This window comes from Falco naumanni, chromosome 12 (assembly GCF_017639655.2).
Source record: "Falco naumanni isolate bFalNau1 chromosome 12, bFalNau1.pat, whole genome shotgun sequence".
NCBI lineage: Eukaryota > Metazoa > Chordata > Aves > Falconiformes > Falconidae > Falco > Falco naumanni.
The window spans coordinates 16,198,937-16,215,684 of record NC_054065.1 but is presented as its reverse complement, the minus strand read 5'-3'; the positions used below and the strand labels follow the sequence as shown (position 1 = coordinate 16,215,684).

Genomic DNA, 16,748 nt, shown 5'->3' with positions numbered 1-16,748 from the left:
ATCAGTATGGAGGAGATCTAGAGAATGGCTTCTGTTATTTATTTCTTTTCTGTTCTTGTAGGATGTGTGATGCTGTTTAACAAAGACCTGCTTAGCAGAATCCAATTAAAATCTGAATTCCCACCCAGGCACCCTTGGGAGATCCTCCTTGCTTGCTCCAAGGGATAGTCAAAAGCAATGTAAAGGGGAAAAACTTGTTTCCCAGCCTGGTGGAGACACAGCGATGGGTGGGACCTCCCTGCTGTGTGGTGAGGTGGAAGGAGGCAAAACGTGTCCCCTACACCGTGGCACCTCGGGATGGAGCCCCAGCGGGCGCTGCCTTATGCCCCGGGGGTGGTCGGGCTGGGCCCAGCACCGTGCCCCGAGGCAAAAGGCAGAAACCCGCCGCCCCGCCCGCCCGAAAGGTGGAATTGAACCACTCTGTCGCTAGACAGCTACAGGTTTGAAGCCTGCACCCCAGACCACTGAGGGTCATCCGGGCAACTAGCAAAAGCTCATCCTCTCTCTATATGAAGCTCAAGTAGTTCTCCGTACTGAGGTCAGGGTGAGCGCCGCTTAGGCCGCTCCAGCGTGCCCTCCGCCTTTCCCGATATGCCACCCCCTGCGGCGGTGGAGAGTGCCGCGGTGGCGGGAGGAAGGCTGGTGGGTTCGGCCCCGTTACCGACCCAGAAGCCCCCGGGCGTAGTATGTAAATAAGATGCCGTTGATTGGCTGCTGCCGAGGGCGGGGCGGGCGGGGAGGTGCTCCGGGAAGGGGCCGCGGCCCTGGCGGCGCCCCCGGCGCGGGGCGGCGGGTGACTCACGGCGCTTCCCAGAAGGAGCGGGGCCGTGCCAGCAGCGGGGCCGCCCCGCGCCCTGCCCGCCGCCCTTCCCGGACCCCCGGGGACCCTTACAACATCGGACGGGGCGGCTTGTGCAACGGGGCCGCCCCCGCCCCGGGCCCCCGCGGCGGTGTGATGGGCGCTGCTCGGCGGGGCTGGCGCGGCGGGAGCAGGCCGGGCGCAGGCTGAGCGCGGCCCGGCGGCCCTGTGCCTGGCTCGGGCTGGCGGCCCGCGGGCCGTGCCCCGCCGCTGGGGTACCCAGGCCGTTAAGCGGGTGTAAACACGGCTGCCCATACAAACACAGGGCATATCCATCTGACGTGCGGGGCTCGGCAGAGAAGGCAGAGCACTGGCACATTTTGAGCAGTATCTTTTTTTTTGGTTTTTGTTGGTGGGGTTTTTTTGTTGTTTTTTTTTATCTTTTCTTGTTTTTCCCCAGCAGTGGCTAATGCCAGATACTCTGGAGGATGTGAATCTCCCATGAGATACCTCGTAGAACAATAATATCCTCTGGGAGGAAATTCCTCCCTGGCCCCCAGCTGAGGATCAGCTTATGCCCTGAAGTATGAGGATTGAAAACACTTGTAATTTTATCCTAGCGAGTGTAACTACAGAGGCTATTTTCATAAATGTCTAAACCCTTGAAAAATTACTCACTTCACTTGCCTGGAGAGATTCCTCTGAAGTGAAGCCATTTTTGCAAATGCATGTGGTTTCCAGTGATTTTTAATTAGATGATTCTTTTTGGTGTAAGCAACAAATAAAACCGTAGGCTTGTTCCCCCTCCTGCTTGCCCTGGGGAAGCTGAGGCTCAAAGCTGGTCCTCAGTGGAGCGGCACCGGGGAGGGTAAAACTGCTACAGAACAGAACCAGCCCAAAGCTGAGAGCAGTTTTGTAGATATCAGCAAAAGAAAGTGAAAAATATATGGTGGGGCAGCGCCGTTCCCACTCGCACCTGGGAACACTGCGGCACCGCTGGGCACAGCTTTGCTTTCACTGCGTGGCTCCAAGTTGTGACTTCACCCCGTTGGAGCTGCACCAGCTCTGGTGTCATCGGGCTCGCTGACTCCCCAACACAGTCTCGAGTGTACCTGAGGCCCCGTTGTTTGTAGTGAACAGCTCTTTTAGTAACTTAAATGTGGTTTTCAGAGCACATTTTTAATTCCAACACAGACACAGGGTTTGTGTCAGAAGCTACTTGGAGAGCTGCTCCTGTGCCTGCCAATGCCAGGCAGGATTTTTTCTTCCCTTCCTTGGTTTACAGGACTTGTGTTCCCCGGTACATTCCTATCTCTTTACCTGGTACCTATCCCGGTAGCAGGTGGTGTAATCTAGCAAGTTTCTTTTGTGCATAAAAATGCATGGGATGGGGAACTGGGGGCGTGCGTGGGAGGACGTGCGGGGAAATTAGTCATGGGGAGGAAGAGGTTAGCGCGGGGGTTTGAGGAAATCAGGTGGCCGCAGCAATCCCTCCGGCTTCCAGCCGAGCCCGTCCTGACGTCTGCTGGGAAAAGAACGTCAGCTCAGAGATATGCTCCTGTCAGCCCAGCGGCATGTGACCTCGCTGACCAATTCAGGCTGAACAAGAATGGCTGCCAGGGGTCGGAGGAGACATTCCTAGCTCCTGTACTTAATTTTCAAGGCTCGGCTTTACCAACACTTTCACTTTCTTTTTGCTTTACTTTCTAGTGTTTACCTTTTCTGGATCTCTTCCCCTGCAGCACTTCAAGGGGAAGGCATCTTAGGGTGACAGTGCTGCTCTCGTCTCTCTCTTGTGGCCTCTAGGATTTTTAAGCAGAGATGTCTTTCGTGTCTTGTGATCTGTCTCCCTGTGCTTTCCAGAAAAATACTACACCACACACTCAAGTCCAAATGAAAAATAGCAGCCAGGCAAAATGCTCCAGCCAAATAACCAAAAGAACCATTGGAGGGTCCAGCTCCTAAAACTTTCCTTATTCTGTGGGAAAGGGACATGTGAGATAATGAATGTGGCAGTTTCTAAAGATTGAACGGTGGAGGAAGGCGCTCAAGAGGGTCAGCAGCAACATAGGAAATGCTGCCGGACCACAGAGTTGGTAGGAAAGCAGTAACAAAGAAGTTTTGAGAATTTTCTCCTTGACCGGATGCTAGTCCGTCTAGGTTCAGCTCTCCTTCTGGAGCGGAAGCTGGGCTGGCCACTGACTTCCCCAGCAGTGGTTGGAAATAACATACCCAGGACCTCTGTGTGTCTGGTTTTCAAAGGTCTTTGTCACCTCTGATCAGGAGGTACTGTGGCTGAGTTCCTGCGCCAGACAGAGGTGCCGGTCTCCTTCTGTGAGGAGGGGCCCCGGGGGCAGGTACCTGTAGGCGATCCTTTGTGCAGTTACTGCTCCTGGTGCCAGTTTCTCTCGTCTGCTGCTCGGTGCACTTATGAGTCATCTTATGACTTATGATCAGATTTATAAGGCTACCAAAAATGCAAATAGGTACCTCCTAGGATTTTCAAAAGCGTGTAAATATGTGAAAAGACCCATTGATTTGAAGGGCCCCTCAGCACTTGATTTGCCTTTAAACATTTCTTGGAAATCCTGTAGGCATTCAGCTTCATCTGTAGACCAAGTATCTTTGATAATCTGACCCTTTGCCATTAGAAGTATAGAGCAAATTCAATTTATCAGCTTAATGATGGAAAAGCTTGCTCTCCTCAGTAGTGCTCTTAATTAAAGCATTTCTCAGTGTCTTTGGACCCGATTCTCCACCTTATGCAGAGAACGACAGTATGCCAAATGGGTGCAGAGCACTGCCAATTTAGGTTTGATTCAATGCCCATTCAAGTTAATAGAAATCCTCCCACGGGAATCAATGGGATTTGGTTCAGGCCCCAAAGTCAATGGGGAATTCTGATTTGGCAGTATTTTATGCCCACACTGCACCAGTATAAGCAAACAGTCAAGGTACAAAGCCTTGGAGAATTTGTAAGGGACTTCTGGGGCAGACAGTAGCCTAGGCTACTTGAACAATTCTCAGTGCCTAAGACTGTCCAGCAAGGAAGCCTTAAAACAAATCAGTCTGAACTTTTCCTCTTCATTTTTTGTAGCACTCTTACCAGTTAACAATACAGTCTTGATTTTTTTTTTTTTTGGTCCCAGGCTGACAGAACATACAAGCATCTTCAGTGCTTTGTTCTTACTTCTTCTTTTAACCACCAGAACCTGATTTGTGTCAGAAAAGATAAGCCTAGATCCCTACTGTATTAAAATAATTATTTGGTGTAAGGTGGGGGATGAGAAAGGCTGTTATTCTTAGCAGCAGCAATGAAATTTCAGCAGCTGATGACGTCAGTGCTAAAATGTCAGTGTGAAACAGGCTGGAACAAATTAAGAGTGTGGTGTCGTCACTGTGAGAGCCACGCTGCCCTCCGGAGGGACCGTGGTTGGATGCTGCAGATGCAGTTCAGGTGATGGGGAGACAGGCTTGCAGGAGGTTCTCAGAAGCCTCCAAAAAAGCAACAACAATCATCTCAGTACCAGAAAGGTCAAAGAAGATGCTATTTCAACATCCCTGCCTACCTCATGGCATGAGCTAACAGCAAGGGAAGGTCCACATCTAAAAACCAGGTTCCAGGAACTAGTACAGAAAAGAACCAAAATAAAATCAGCCATCTTCTAGTCACTTAACTCCATCTCTGATGTCATTCCTGTGGCTCAAATCAAAGAGAAAGATGCCTTTTGTCATGATGTGCTGCTTAAAAGAGATGTGCTTGGAGTAGAGGTGATCCTGAAGCATTTATTACTTAACTGTGCTGTTGCTTTCAAAGAATGCCTTCAGGCTATCAAAAAAATGCTGAGCTGAAGATGCACAGAGCCTTAATCAAAAAGGGGTGAAATTCCAAAAGCATTCATGCTTGTTCTCAAAGAGCCTGGTCTTGCACGCTTCTTGGTTAGTCTTAGGTTGCAGTGGAGCCCTGCATCAGTGGAGGGTATGGATGCTAGCTGAGAGGTGGTATCTCATGATCCTGATATCTTGGGGTCTTGAGCCCTGTATCTTCTTGGTCCAGCAGATAATCTGCCTTGCCTGCAGGCTTTGTTGCGCTGTGGGATGTGCTGTTGGGGAGTGGTAGGGAGGGTTGCGACCATCCTTCATGGAGACCTGTAGTATTTTGTATGGAAATATCCGAAAAGTTGAGATTTCCTGGATTAGTGTTTCTAGAAAACTAGTACTGGTAACAAAACTGCTCTGTGTTGTTTCACTGCTTTCTAGAACTGTCTTTCGGGTGGCTGCAAGAATGGATGTGGTTACAGCAGACAGAGGAAAATACATTGCGATGTGTGCTTATCTATCAATCGTACCAGCTGTTTCTGGCATGCAGCAACTGGCTGACCACAGTAAGGAAAGGAGGATGTAATCAGTTAGCAAAGGCACTCCTTTCTCAGCAAGGACGATAAGGATTATTGGCAAACCCACAGAGAGTTACGGGAATAGAGGAATTGGTGTGCTGAAGTCACTTCCTATCAACTGGGAGTCCCTGTGCTTGGAGCATTGTGTTTGCTTTTCTCGTATGTATCTCATTGGTTGTCTGCATTAGTTCAGACACGTAAGTGCACTCACCCTGTCTCGGCACACAGAAAGCTCACTCAGATTGCCATTGTAGTCTTTTATCTATTTTTAGGGGAAGGACTGAGAGGGGCTGTGAGCAGGGGAGTGATTCCTTACCACATCTTTACACCAGCAAAACACCTTGCTGCAGAGATATTTGCAAAAACAGGCGTGATTTAATCAATTCAGGGAAGAGGCATATGCCAACAGAAACACTCTTTTGCCAACACAAACCGCGCTGCCACTAGAGGAGTATTGCTAATCCCACTCTTGTCAGCGTGGGGCCTCTGCCGCACTGGTTAGGTGCTGTATGGGCAGGCAGCATAGGAGGTTCCCAGCCGGTGAGATCACTCAGGGCTTTGCACCTCAGTGCTGAGGTGAGCCCCTGCTCCCCCATCTCAAGAGGAAGCAGCAGCCATTTCAGCTGCACCTGTATCAACAGAGAATTTATATAAACTGGAGGCGCAGGTGGTTGCTGTCGCAGTCTGTAGATGGGAGAACTGTCCGCTGCATCGTATATGGTCAGCGCAGGTCTTGATGATACCTCGGGAGTATCTGGTGTCTTCTCAGAGGTCTTGCCAGCCAGCTGAGAGAGGGCTCCCGCTTGCAGCCCTCTGTGCAACTAATTGCAGCCTAGCACTGAGGTTAGGAGAATGCTACTAGATCAAAGCTTCCTTACCAGAATGGATGGAGAGCCTGGACAAGGATCAGGTAGATCCGGAGTCAAATGTCATTGTGTCGCCCTGCTGTCAGCATTTCAGGTCTAAATACCTGACTGGTAAAAGTAGGGGAAGCAAAAGGTTGAATGCTACCTGCACTGCATCCTGTTTAGTCCAGTTTTACTAGAGCTTTGGGGATATAGGAATTAAATGTCCACAGAAGGAAACAAAGACTTCTACTTTATCTAGATTTAGAGGGTGGGGGGTGTGTGTGTGCGCAAGCGTTAAGTGAAATTGATTTGTAATTACGAATCCCAGATAGACAGTCACTGGAGACAGAATTACTTTGTTCTGGACGTGTTTGTAAATATCTGTCTGTATTTTTAAGACTTACCACTGTAGAAGACCCAAGATGATCTGTGATTTCTGCAATCTCATCAGAGAGAGCAAGTGAGTGATTCCATGCGGTAGAGACATACAGCCCATGACTCACAGGCCTGAGTCACAGCATTGGGACACTTCAGCATTCAGAAACACTAGTAGTGACAGAAATCAGGATGATGAGCAAGCAGCTGTTACTCATTCTCAGCTGGACACCGTAAGCATGTTTGTACCAGTCAATGTGGCTCTGGCTCTTTGTCTTCTCGTGCAGACCTGCAGTCATCTGGATAGCACGGTGACATAGCTCACTTACCGTTTGCCTCTGGGCAAGAGATGATCAAGTCTAGTCTCAGGCTCCCAGACTGTCCTACTTGACTCTATTAGTCTCAGCATAGAGCTATCATGGCAATTTTCACTTTGGATTGCTTCTTTCATCTCTGGAGATAAGCTCACATTACAAACCCAAAGGCATTGATCATCACAATGTTAGAAAGTATCTGTGTCCCTATTTGTAGCTGGGGGGAGCTGAGGCACTAAGCAGGTAGGCAACATGCTTTTAGTGACAAAGGAGATTTGTAGCAGAGCCAGGACAAAAACACAGGAGCCTTAACTACCCCTCTTAAATCTCTAACCACTGAGCCATACGCTCCATTGCATTCATCATTTCCTCGTGAGGTGGCAGTTTGGATGAGAACAAGTGCCCAGGAAGTCACCCTGTTTATTCTGCTCGGCCTCTTAATGCCTGTGGAACTTTTTTATTGAATTCTTTTCATGGCCATCATCTTTGGTGCGGGAAATGATTCCAAGAGACAAAGACTCGGTTGTGTGTGAGCACGTGTGTGTGTGTGGTTGGGAGAGGGGAAGAATAAAAAATCAATTTCCAGATGGTTGAAAGGATGCATAGCACTTTGCTATTGGCAAAAACAACCTCTTTCATTTTCAGGATGTGTAAGTCACAGAACTGCAGCTGGAAAAAAATAAGCAGAAAGGGAGGCAGTGGGGTAAAAATAAGAATAACTAATGAAAAACAACCCAGCTGATATTCAAAAATCTAAGTGCTTCATTTTTATTGGGGGGGGGGGGAGGGGGGAATGTGCTTGCTGAGGAGGATCTGCATAGAGCAGGTTCAGATATGTATCATCTCATTTTCTTGTTAGCTTCTTTGCTTCACATTCCCAACTATAGCCTCACAGGAAATTCAGTCCCTGGCAAGCTTCAGCTCCAGACAGGAAGCGTTCTGAGGAATTTCTTCCATACAGGTACTATATTTGCTTGGAGGGATAACATGGTGGAGATATTTACCATGGTTGCATTTAACTAGCAGGATATTATGCATGTTCATGGAGCTTCTGGGAGTGATCTCCCTCTGCAGCCACCAGCACACCATGTTTAAACAAATTGTGTTGCTCTGCCTGCCTGTGGGAAGATTTGCATCAGATCTGGGCCAGATTCTCCTTCCTCTGACAGCAGCACGGCCCAACTTATGTCAAAGATATTTGCTGATGTCAGAGAGTATCAGAATCAGGCCTGCACAGCAGGTTTTTATCGCACGACAAAGTTGGTGTTGTGCTATTTGCATGTACAGATACTTGCAAACAGATATTTTGATAGGAGGAGTGACTGTGAGAGGGTGCAGGCTTATGCTGTGTGTGCAGGTGAAGGAAGGTCTTTGCTCTTGCCTTTGCTTTCTGAGGGGACCAAACACCGAGAGGGATGAGCTGTCAGCACCACACCGCCTTTCAGATGTGTGGGAGGTACTGAGTGTGACCAATTGAGATGCAAGCTTCCTGCACCCCTTGGGGCTTGCTAGGGATGCTTTCCCACCTTTCTCTGCAAGTTCAGAGTGGGGCTATTCTGCTTATTAGTCCAGAGGGGACCACAGCAGTCTGAAAAACAAGTGCCATAGCTCCCTCGGTTGCATTGCTAGGTAACATCAGCATCATCAGTGAACAGTGATGCAGTGAGTTGAATATTTCTTGATGCACCCAAAAGAAATATCCCTTCCTTACCAAAACACGTGAGTGCTTGCCAGTCTTTAAAGCAGTTCTCAGGATACAAGGTGTGTAGAGAAAAGGCTGATCAGTCTGAATCACTGTCTCTCAAGAGAAACGTGAGGGATTAAGTATATGACTGGGAACAATCCTGTGCTGGCAAGGAAATGGACTGCATGACCTGTCTCAGAGATCTATGATTCACTGCAAATACAGAGAATGAACATAAAAATGTGTAGTAACATGCAGTGGTACCTTGCCTGCTATTACAGCACAGCCTCCAGCCAGAGACAGCCCGACCGTGTTTACAGGTGTGCTCTGGTAACAGGCTTTTTCTGTGGGGAGCCATGAAGACAGAAGAATGCCTTCAAAGCCTTAAAGGTCTCTGTGCCGCCCTGCCAAGCTGTGGAAATGTAACTGTGTGTGCAGCGCTGAAGCATGCATATTTTTTTTTTAGGGTTGGGGTTTTTTTGGTTGTTTCTGGGGCAGGAAGCACAAGTGCAGATCCTTCCACTAAACGCTATGGGGGGAAGAAAAGATTCACAGACTCCCCTGCCGTGTTAGTGAAAATGTAGCTTTGGCCTTTAGCGCCCTTTATTACATAAACACAAGTAGTGTAGACATATTAATCACCCTGCCATTGAAGGAGGAACAGAGCAGCAACCTCAAATGCCACCCACTCCCCATTCTTGCTCCCATTTGATGTTGCTATTTTAAGCCACACATTATTTCCTGCTGTGATTTTATTTTTTTTTGCCCAGCTTCTAATTCTGGCTCTGAGGTAAGCTGTGACATATGTATCCCTCCTCTCCCCCTCCCCGCCTTCCTCCTCCCCCTGCACCCACGTCCTCTTTATTGCTACTGCTTTAGAAATTTTATCTCCATCTCTCATAAGCAGCCGGGTCCCAGAGGTTAGTTATTGACTGCCTGGAAAATAAGCAAAAAGGCTGATCTTCCTGCTTTTGGACTTGAGTGCAAACACTACTGGGGCTGTGGTTTGCGGGGTAGACTGCTTTAAAAGTGCTGTTGCCCTGCTATCCCCTCCTCAGAGAGGTTAGCGTTGTAGAGAGGATGGTCTGGCTGGGAAGGAAGGCTGCTGCTCAGCCCCTAATGATAGGCCATGGCCTGTGTACTCCTCTGAAGAGAAGGGTATTACACCAGTGGCATGTGCTTTGTGGAGTAGAGGAGACAGGACAGAGCTCAACTACCCTACAAGGGGTTTCTCTCCTGAGCCTGCTTCTGTGTAAAAGCGATCAGCAGATTTCTAGCCTCAAGCAGTCTCTCCCCAAGGCAACTGCCTCTTCCCGCCTGTGCCAGAACTCAGCTTATGTCTTTCTGGTTCTGCTGCATCCACGTGTCTCCTGTGGCTTTCAGCTGCAACCAGGTCAGCCCTGAGGAAGGCTGTAACTGCATCAGTCTAGGGCAGATGAAGAATGGAGGCTGCAGTCCCAGGAAGGGCCCAGCGCGCCAGGCAGCGGTGGCCCTTTCCCTGCATGAGTGCGTGGCTGAGCACTGATAAGAGCTCTGCCAAAGTAAGTTTGAGCCCTAGGAGGAAATCTGAGGCCTGCTTCTGCACCGCAGTTGAGGAACATTACAGGTTTGTCCTCTTCCACACCCACTCGCCCCTTCCCTCCCTGCCAAACAACCTGTTAGAGGAAATCTCCTCTGCCTGGTTGGTTGCTGCTGCAGGCGCATCCCTGCTAGCATAAGAGGAGCAGGCTGGGTGGCGGTGGGCTGCTGGCAAAGCCCCAGGACTTGCTTATACATCCAAGGAAGCAGAGGTCTGGGCTGCCCTCAGCCAGCCCTGGTGTATATATTTCACACAAACAACCTCACGCCTTTCCCTTCCTGTGAGTTGCATTCAGAGTTGCTGCACGTGGCTCTTGTCTGCCTGGTACGACCAATAGCTGTAGGAAATCCCAGGCTGGGTGGCTACGTGTTCTTCATCCTCCCCTTCCCCAGACAAGGATTCCAGTTATGCCCGTTCTGAGGTTCCTGGAGAATGGGAGAGGCAGAGAGAGCAAGAGTGAGAAGCCCTCTGCCAAGTGGTTTAATGTTAGTCACAGCTGCTGGAAGTCTGCTGTGCTCTCTCCAGGACCGTTATTTTTATTTTCACAGTCAGTTTCCATGTGGATCCCTAGAGAAGGCTGAGGAATCACATCCCAAGAGCGGGCTACACGCTAGCTTTGCACATTTGCACGCTTTGCCGTTTGTTTTGAAGCAGCAAGGAGAGCACACCAGCCCGTGGAGCTGGGCGGCTGTCCCATCGCAGGCCAAACCGCTGCCCTCAGATCCCTGCTTGCAAAGAGCTTGCAGCTGAATCGAGCAAGCTAATTTCTTAGTGGATGGGAGGGAGGGGAAAGAGCCAGGCTCATGAGTTGGGAGTGATCACACCAGAAAGAAATGACTGTTTTTCCAGCATAGTATGTCCCCATGAGCAGCTATTTTAAAAGTTTTAAAAGTTATTGCAGAATAAGTTCTCCCACAACAGCAACACTGGAGAATTTCCCCCTCGAGACAAGACTCGAGTAAATTGGCTTCACAGAAAATCACCCCACTGTGGGGTCTCACACCCAGAGCTGCGCAGCAGGAGCCAGCCAGCAGCTGACAGGCGTCTGGTGTCCTGGGGGAAATGTGTTGGTTGAGGACAGCCCTCCAAGGACCAATGTCCCTAGGACAGCCACTACTGCCATCCTCGCTGGCACAGGGTCACAGCACCTTGGGGGGGGGGGGGGGCGGGTCTGTGCAGTGGAGCTGACTGGGCACAGGGGCTCGGGGAGGGAGAAGAATTCAGTTTATGCTGAGCATTGCCTGCTTGCTAGGACCATCCACCAGAGGCCAATGCAGATGCTGGCCGTGGTGGTCACTGGAACAATAGGAGTACTGGGAAGGAGCCTGTGGTTTACAGATAAAGTGGCTGTGGGGCAGGGGTGGCTTAGGGGAACTGGTGCAATAGGCCATATGTGTCATGGCATTCGAGGTATGTGATAAATAACCCATCTTTGGGTTTGGTCAGGCTATTGCAGAAACAACAACAAAGATGTTAAAGAACCCAATCACTCCTGAATACCCACAGTTCGGCATCTGGCAATGACACGAGATGGCGGAGATTTCATGGCCTGTGGACCATCCACGCAACCCCAAAGCCTGTCTTTCCTCGCAGAGCTGGCCTTTATGATCAGTCTTGCTGTATGCTCCCTGGCGTGGTAGCAACCAGAGAGGCCCAGCTCGTGCGAGGCAGAGCTGGCAGGAGCCCTGAGTGCCTGGAGAGCCCCCTTGCTGCTGGCCCGCCATTGTTCCTTGTCCAGGCAGCTCAGCTGTAGCTCATCTAGGTCAAGAGAGGCGATTCAGGAAGATGTTCCCTGGGAGCTCTGATGAGATCTTCTCCTCCCAGGGCCCTTCAGCTGGGCTTGTTCCTTTTTCTCATTCCACACACAGTTTAAAAGGCTGTGTTTGTAAACACCAGTCTCCAACTCACAGCCTCTGGGGCTCCGGGCAGGAGGCCAGGGAGGGATCTAAGAGACGGTAGACAGTTTTAAGAGACTGTGGCGTCCGATCGCTGCTGTGGAGAAGACACGCCTTGCAGTTAATAGCCATGATAGTGGGAGTCACCTACAGTACCAGCAGGTCTCAGCACTATTTTGTGGCTCCCTGAGGCTGAGATTGGGTTTCACTGAAATGACCTCTTCACATGCCAAGGTAAATTCTGGGTCTCTCAGGCCAGCTCTGCCAGAATCGGTGGGGAGTTAAGCTGCGTCACCTCTAATGTATGTACAAGTTCAGTGCCCTGTGATGATAAACACCACAGTGGACATGTGTTTGCATTTGACACAGTGCTGGTTAAATATTCACTCTGTTCAACCTCTCCTTCCCACAGATCATTCCAGAGAGCTTGGCCACGTACGTGGACTTGGGCACTCCCATCTTACTGGGGAGACAAGGACCTACTGTGGCACAGCACATGCTCACTGAGCGCAAGCCGGATGACCAACAGTGTGAGCTGGTGGCAAAGAGGGTCTGACCAAGCCTCCCAGTCTCTCTTTGCCTTAATCCTGTTGAAAATTGGTTAACAGGTGCCATTGTTTGGCATTGTGACGTTGTGGAGCAGTGACAAAGCTCTGTCACTGAGGAAAGGCTAGAGATGGTGAGAGGCAGAGCTGGGCCCACCTCTTCCCACCAGCTGCAGCACTTGGTGGGCAAGGGAGGCAAGAAGAGATCTTCACCCAAGCACAAGTCTGAGCCTGTCCGTATGTCCAGAATTGCTTCTGTCCACACACTTTACCAGCAGGCACATTCATGCACAGATGCAGCTGGAGCTGTCTGGGTCCGGGCAGCGTGGGGAGCGTTAGCAGCCTGAGCGCACATGGGTATCTAGTGCAGAGCTACAGCTGGGAAGCAGCCAGCAGTCCAGACAGGCGGTGTGTTGGCTGCAGCGTTGGCTTGTCTATACCTGAGCTCATGCCTCACTGCACAGATGCAGCCTCTGTGCCCTGCATCCTGAAGGCCTGGAGCTGGGACGGCTTTTGTTTTCCCCATGCGGGTAGCTCTGCACTGGACTCCCGCAGCTTCACACTGTGTGTGATGGCTTGTACCTGGGTCACGCGTTACGCCTGTGCAAAGGACTTTGCTTCTGGGGGAGCAATGTGGAAGGCCAGGCCTGGCTGGTGGGGCCAAGCAGGGAAGAGGAAAGCCAGTTAGTTGCTCCTTTAAGTGAAGAAGCCGACAGGACTGCAGGGAAGGAGCTCTGGAAGCTGTGTTTTTCTCTCAGTGCCTCAGGGGCTGGTTACTAAATTTGGTTACTGGGCTTAAATAATGCAGCGTGGCAGAGCCCAGTGGGTTTGAACATTGTCATATCCAGATAATCCTCTCCTAGGTGGCTGCGATCTCTTGTTCTCTGCCACTGCTATCTGCACAGAAGCTTGAATGTGACGTGAAACATCATCTTAAATAATTATAACTAGCAGAGAAGAGCCAAAGCTGCAAAGTCCCATCTATTTCCACTGTGCTCTGTCTATCTATGTAATTTCTAAGGTGCCAATCACCAAAGCATCCAAGCACTGTCTAATCTGGATCTGAATTCCCTTGGTGCTCACGGAGGCTTGAAGCTTAGCATTTTATGTGAGACCATCTCTAATTAGCCAGCATAGGGACAGAGCTGCATAGAGCAGAGAAGACTCCTATTGCTTTATGATTTACCGACCAAGAGCCCAGCTGGGTCAGAGGAGTCAGAACATCATGGTCACTGCTGGCCCAGGAATTATTAAATCCTCTTTCTGTTACTCCAGGGAAGGCAGGGCAGGTTTACCAAGGGAGTGCAGGGAGCCATGGTCCCCTGCCCAGCGTGTTGTGTACCTTCTGGGTCACACAATGTGGAAGTAGGGGCAGATCTGCACAGTCTGGGCTTCAAGGCTGCATCCAGCTCTGGGGCAAGAAGAGAAAAGGCCCTCTGCCACCCCTTGCTGCAGCTCCAAGCCTCCCCATGCAGAGACAAGGGAAAAACACAAAACAGGAGCCAGTGACCTGGCTTTGCACCATTCAGGAGAAGGGGGAAGAAAATGATTCACCCAGCTGCTCTCTCAGCTGACCTGCTGCCCCACACTTTCTGCAGACTTTGTGGAACAGATTGAAACCTGCCAGAATACCAGTCATGGCTAACACAGGGAGTATTAACAGTGGCAAAAACAGTGGCAAAAAAACCCCCACTGTATTGAGCGTACCTGGGGAGAAATCAGATTAAAGCTTTCCTTCATTACCAGGGAAACAGTACTTGTTTCCAATGAGAACCTGCCAGGTTCAGGCAATGCTGTAGTGGTGAAATTACTTTCTGTCTATCAGGTTGCACTTAGGAGAAGGGTCTCTCTCAGCCTCTGCCCAGTCTCCCTGATTTGACGTGACACTTGACAGCAGGTTTTCATGGCAGAGGATACTTAGCAGTTTCTGGGAGAGAGCCTTTCCAAATCCTGCTTATAAGCATCACATTTCAGTCCTTACAAACGTGCAGGTCCTCCCCACCCACCCCCATCGATCAGCCCTATCCTCCTTCCCCCACAACTGCTGGAGTATTTTTAGTGACATTGAATAAATACATGTTAAATCTTTCTCTATTAGCGACATGTCAAAAATTAAAATGGCATTAGCTGTAAAGCCTGCAGCAAAGCCAGCTTCATCTAGGGCACTTGCAATGCTCGTACCATTGTTCCCAGCCTCTTGGGCAACCATGTGCTTTTCCTTCAAGCTATTCATATTCTCTGCACACCCTTTCTGCTCTTCTTCCCCCAGAAATGCTAGTGCCACCTTCTGATGTTTACTCACCAACTATACCCAAGCCTCCCAAACTTTATGCCTAGGAAGAATCTCCAGGTTTTATCCTCTCCAGACACGTCAGACATGCCCTCTCCAGACATCATTTCAAAGATTCCTCAAGACCCACTGTAAAATGTCATTGGATTTTTTTAGGCCCTTGCTCAGGCCACTGTATAGCAACTGCAAAATTGCTGTCATAGCTAGGAATTGGCAGGTAGGAATCCAAGTATATCCACAACTAGATTTTCCATCCATACCCACAACTGTCACCTTCTTCCACAAGATTTCCACTCTTCCATGTACATTGGCTTCTCAGGTAAACTTCAGGTCTGACTAAGCCATGCCCACTCTACCAGTCACCCCATTCCTTTATTTCAAACCCTGTTTCTCCCTAGAAATCCTGCCTCTCCCCCACTGCCTCTCTTGCTTCAGCTTTTCCCTGCCTTATGCTTCCCCTTGTCCTTCTCCTGACTACCCATCCTGTCCCCTTCTTTCTCTATTCTCCTTTTCAGTCTACCCTGCCTCCCAATCTAATCCATCTTCTTCAGTCAGAGATGGACATCTCTGCTGTCTCTGGTGGTTCAGGCAAACTGCTTGCATCTTCTCTGAGCTGCCCAAGGCAGGAGCTTGCTCTCCTTTGATACTACCTCTTCAGGTACCTGGTATGGATCAGCTTGGCATCCAGAGCTTAAGGAAAAGTCTACACAGAGCCCACAGCCTGTGTAACTTAACAGGAGGAGATCAGCTCAGAAACTCTGCTACAAAGGAGCAGTGGATGATGGATGAGGTGAAGCTTGAGGTAAAAGACACTGAAATGCTACAGCTATCAAGCAAGCCAAAATATTTATGGCTGTGAATTGCAGGGTGACTGATTATGCAGGGCAGGGAAAAGCTGCCATTAAGGAGAGGGAAATTGCAAAACAAACATCCCCTTTGGATATTTAGTAGCACACCCAAAAGATTAACATTTATTATATCTCCCTATTAAGAATCAAGATGCTATGCTGCTTTAATTAACTAGGTGGGTTCTCAATCCTCAATTGCCTCTTTGCAAGTATCAGGTGAGACATCAGGGCTGGTGTTCCCAGTGGCATGAAGTTAGGCTCTTCTGGTTAGCAGACTAATCCTGAGGCCCTGCTCTTCAAAGGTATTTAGGTTTCAGGCAGCTGATGTTATTTAGATGCTTAAATCTTCTAAGGCTGTGAGCCTTAGGAGCTAAGAGGTTGGCTGTGAAACTCCGGGTCGCCTGGTTCAAGTGTAGTCTGTCAGTCTTGATGGACAAATGTTACTGTTAGGTGTCTGCATCATGTCAAATCTCTGAGACTGGGTCGTTCTGCCGTTGCCTGATGTAGCCACTTTTGGCCCATTATTTCTGAAGAAGGGGGTGATAGCCAATGTCAGACTCTTGATAATGGGTTTGATGGTCCTGTAAAAAAATAACTCATGTTATTTTACAGCTATTAATTCAGACAAGTCAGCCTGCTGCTTGATGGGTGTTTTGTTTCACTTGGGGGGGTGGGGGGTGGGGGAAAGCACAGGGAGAATTGGTGCCTTTCCCAGACTTGCACAATAGCAGAGTTGGAATTGGGCCCTGTGCAATTTCAATTACTCTGAGTTGCAAGCATTAACTGCTGGGCTGCCTGCTTTTTATTGTAGCTGTGGAAGGAGGTGCGGAGAGCAAACTAGCTGCCATGGTTTGGATGTGATGGAGATGCTGCCAGATTTTAGCAGTTTGGTGACTTTTTCCATAACAGTTCCTGGAGTCACAGATTTCCCAACACTTGGCAATAGGTAACAGTGATGCACAGGTAAAGACTTCCGTTTCGTGGTGCAAGAAATCTATGAAGACAGGAGCAGGAAAGACAGACTGAAGAGACTGCTTCTTCCACTAGTGTTCTTAATTACCTGCTTGAAGAATGACATTGAACTCAGACCCTCCCAGAGGGAATGGAATTATCTTAATAATGGAATAGACTCCTTCCCCAGACTTGCAACCAGTCCTTTATTAATGGCAGGATC

General features: G+C 49.4%; 1 non-coding gene across 1 annotated transcript; it reads right to left on the bottom strand.

The window, feature by feature from the left end:
- Positions 1-394: 394 nt before the first annotated feature.
- TRNASTOP-UCA lies at positions 395-481 on the bottom strand. The gene has a single exon. It is a non-coding gene; the product is annotated as a tRNA-Sec (tRNA).
- Positions 482-16,748: the final 16,267 nt, after the last annotated feature.